Consider the following 4313-nt stretch of genomic DNA (forward strand, 5'->3'; position numbering starts at 1 on the left):
TTCCCAGAAGTGGAATCTCTGGGTCATGAGGCAGTTCCATTTTTAATTTTTTTTCTTTTTATATAGTATATTTTATTAGTTTGTACTAATACATTCTCTTATTAAAAAGGCAGTTTAGTATAAGAATCTTTCTTCTGATATTTGAGTTATCTGAAATAACATAGAACTATACATCAAAAATATCCTCATTTGGATAACAAAAAAAAAGAGACAAGCTAAACAACAAAAAATTTTCCTTTTTACAGGTGGACATTGAAGTGGACCTAATATGGTTTTCTTTTTTTAAAGCCTCCGAAGACAAAAGCAGCTGAAAACCTAATTAAATGATAAAAAGTTTTTTACTAAACTACTGGTCTCCGGCACCATTTTCTGTTTTCTGCTGTTTTGCTACAGGTTCTTCTTTGTCTGTTTCTTCTCTCGCTCTTTTTCCTGGCCCAGATGCACCATTTTCATCACGTTCCTCATCACTATCAAATTTAGTCTTCTTGCCCTGAAACTGTTCTTTTCCTTTAGCAGACCCAGTCTGGGCAGCTTTATTTCCCTTTCCTTTTCCTTTAAATCTGCGACCTTTTGACTTCCATGTGTTTAGGGATTCTTGCTGATCATCTATGATTTTCTTCAATGCTTCTTTCTCCACATCTCCATCTAGTACTTCCCATGTCACTTCTTTGTTCCTTAGTTGTAGGTTACCATTATTTGCATCTTTGGCTTTATCCAGTGCTTCCTTAGCTTTTTCTTTAAATAGAATTATTCCCTCTTTTGATCCTCTGACAAAGTCTATCCATTTTATTTCACCATGATTTGAGAAAAGGATGTGCAAATCTTCTCTACAGGTCTGATCATCTAGGTCCCCCGAGAATTTCAGCAAGCAGCCGATTTTTTCTTCTAGAGATTTAATTTCGGCATTTTCTGCTAACTATTGTTTTTCTTCTTGCTCTTGTTTAGCTCATAATTTAGCTTCCATTTTATTTTGCTTTCTTTCTTCAATTTTTTTTTGCAAAGTAATCTTCCTTGAAAAGTATAAGTAGATCTGTGTCTTTGTACTTTTGTCCAAGGGTCTCCACAAACTTTTTAGCAGACTCAATGCTATCGAACACAGCAAATATTGATCCCTTAAATGCTTTGTGCAATGTTCTTCTCATCTGAATATTTAGTACTTGACCTTTATCTTCTAACCATTCTTTAATGTCATCAAGGGTTGTATCAGTAGGGAAGCCTTTAATATAAACAGATCTGTTTTTTACAATCATTTTTATACTCATCAGTCACTTCAGGGAGGGGTTTGTTTGGAGATCTTCTGATTTTGGTTTTATCTTCACTTATCTCCATGAATTCTGCCTTTGATTTGCTCAATACTTCTACTATTACATTAAAGTCTGTTGTTAGATGGTTTAACCTATTGAATTTTATCATTATCTCCAAAGGTACCCAGCCTTCATCCAGTTTGATCTGTTCCTTTAAAAATTTGTCCCGTGGCAAATTTAAGTCACCAAAATAATACTCAATTTGATGACAGATTTTAGCCTCCAGAGCAGCCATTTTTTCATCACCATTTTCGGCCATTGTGGCTGTCTTTCAGGCCCCGGTCCAGCAGACTCGGGTCACAAAATCACTAACAGTGACTGCAGCTACTAGCCTCCCCAGCGCCACCAGCTTGACTAACGTGTGTAAAGATCCATTTTTAATTTTTGGAAAAACCTCTATACTGTTTCCCCACAGTGTTTACACAAGTCTTCATTCCCACCAACGGTGCATGAGGGTTCCCTTTCCTCCACATCCTCACCAACACCTGTTGTTTGTTGGTTTATTGAAAATAGCCATTCTGCCCCGGCAGGTGTGCCTCAGTGGACAGAGTGCTGGCCTGCCAATCAAAAGGTCCCTTGTTTGATCCGCAGTCAGGGCACATGTTTGGGTTGTGAGCCAGGTACCCTGTTGTGGGTGTGTGAGAGGCAAACAATTAAGGTATCTCTTGCTCTGCATGTGAGGGAGTTTCTCTCCCTCTCTTTCTCCCTCCTGTCCCCTCTCTCTAAAAATAAAGAAATAAAACCTTGAATAAAAAAGAAAATAGCCATTCTGACAGGTGCTCACTGTAGTTTTAACTTTAATTTCCCTGATGGTTAGTAATATTGAGCATTTTTTCATATGTCTGTAGGCCATCTGTATGTCCTCTTTGGAGTAGTGTCTATCAGGTCCTCTGCCCACTTTTTATTTTATTATTATTATATTTTAATTCTCACCCAATGATATATTTATTGAGTTTAGAGAGATAAGATGGGAGGAGAGGGAGAAACAGCAATATAATAAGAGAGAAGCATTGATTGGTTGCCTCCCATACACGCCCCAACTGGGGACTGAACCCACACCCTGGGTGTGCATCCTGGCCCGGGGTCAAACCTGCAGTCAACCTTTTGGTGTCTGGGATGACGCTCCAACTGAGCCACGCGGCCAGGGATCTGCCCACTTTCTAAGCAGATTGGTTCTTCTGGTATTGAGTCGCTGACTTTAAAGAAAAAAATAATTCTTGGAAAGGTGTTGTCAGGAGTCTGAGTTCTGGACACGCCTATTGTCCCCATGTCCTTGGCCAGATTTGAAGAGTGGGGCACCTGGATTACCGATCTGACAAGACACCCCCACCCCGCACACACAGGGCTGTTTCTGCATTGTGTGTCTGCATGCACTTCTCTGCACCCGCTTTTCCCCCTGCCGGCCTCGCCGGCATGCAGCCTCACCACAGCTCTGCGGTGGATACCAGGACTAATCTCGTTACACCCTCTGTCCCTGCTTACCTCCAGGCAGCTTTCTCCCTGCATCTGATCCCCATCTGCCCCCCTCCCCCTGTGCTCAGGCCATCTCCCACCCCCTAACTCCTGAAACTCTCTGAGGAACCCCCTTGACTCAGGGCTGGGAGGGACCCTGGGATCTGTCTTCTATGAAGAGTCCTTCAGCCTCAGCTCTTCTGGAAACTGCCTCTCCCTGAGGACCCTGCTCCCTCCACTACAAGCTCCAATGGTAGATGAGTTCTCTCCCTCCCACCTCCTGCCCCTGGGCCAAAGGTGGGGTTGGTGATGTTTTTCCTCCACTTCCAGTACATGACCTTTCACTCTTCTCCCCAGATTCACTCCCAGCTTTAAATATTATGCTATTTAAAAATATTTTAATTTATTTTTAGAGAGAGGGGAAGGGAAGAAGAAAGAGAGGGAGAGAAATATCAATGTGTGGCTGTTTCTCATGTGCCCCCCTACGAGGGACCTGGCTGTCAACCCAGGCATGTGCCCTGACTGGGAATAGAACCAGTGACCCTTTGGTTCCCAGGTCGGCACTCAACCCACTGAGCCACACCAGTCAGGGTTAAATCTCATGCTATTTAACAATACTTTTGTTGCAGACGTCTGGGCACTGAGCCCTCCTCATTCTTTGAAGAGTTTAGCACCTGACTCACTACCCTTCTCTGTAACACCAGCCCAGCCATAAATCTTTTTTTTAATCCTCACTTGAGGACAGTTTTTCATTGCTTTAAGAGAGAGAGGAAAGGAGGGAGGGAGTGAAGGAGGGCTCGGGGGGAGAGAGAGAGAGAGAGAGATGTGATAGACATCGAATGGTTGCCTCCTCTATGTGCTCCAAATGGGGATCCCCCAGAGTGCCCCAGTGTTCTGCTGCTGCCATAGCTCAGTGGCATGAAACAACAACCGTTTTATTTTTTCATGATTCTGTGGCTTGGGGATTTGGCTCGGCTCAATTCAGTGATTCTTCTACTGGTCTCCCCTGGGATCATCCGTGTGGTGGCAGTCGTCTGGTGGCTTGTCTGGGCTGGATGGATGACCCAAGATAGCGGGCCTGTCGGTGCTGGCCACCAGTTGGGACTGTCTGCACGCGGCCTCTCGTCCTCCAGGAGGTCCACCCCGGCTCCTTCCCCTGACAGTCTGGGGGCAGCACGAAAGGGAGGGGGGAAGCTGTAAGGCCTTTGGGGCCCCAGGCTCAGGACACCCACAAAATCATGTCTGCCATAATCTGTTGGTCAGAGCACATCACAGGCCAACCTGGACACGAGGGAGAAACAGACCCCGCCTTTCAGAGAGAGTGGCTGTGAAGTCGCACTGCAAAAGGTGGAGGGGAGGGCCTTCCAGCTGTTAACCCTGCAGTCCCGCTCTGCCCGTTGGCGTGTGCCGCTGGGAGAGGAGGCAGCAGTTTGCTGATTGACTGTAACTTGGACTCAGTGATGAGCTCCAGCGGGTGAAGGCGAGGTGCTAGGAATCCCTGGAATGACGTAGAAGGAATCCAAAAGCACACAAAGGAAGAAACGTGAAGTGGATTTG

At 45.0% G+C, this 4313-nt stretch overlaps 1 pseudogene; it reads right to left on the reverse strand.

Annotated features, from left to right (window-relative positions):
- Positions 1-323: 323 nt before the first annotated feature.
- LOC114494229 lies at positions 324-1664 on the reverse strand (annotated as a pseudogene).
- Between the last annotated feature and the right edge of the window lie 2649 nt (positions 1665-4313).

Source organism: Phyllostomus discolor, chromosome 4 (genome assembly GCF_004126475.2).
Source record: "Phyllostomus discolor isolate MPI-MPIP mPhyDis1 chromosome 4, mPhyDis1.pri.v3, whole genome shotgun sequence".
Lineage (NCBI taxonomy): Eukaryota > Metazoa > Chordata > Mammalia > Chiroptera > Phyllostomidae > Phyllostomus > Phyllostomus discolor.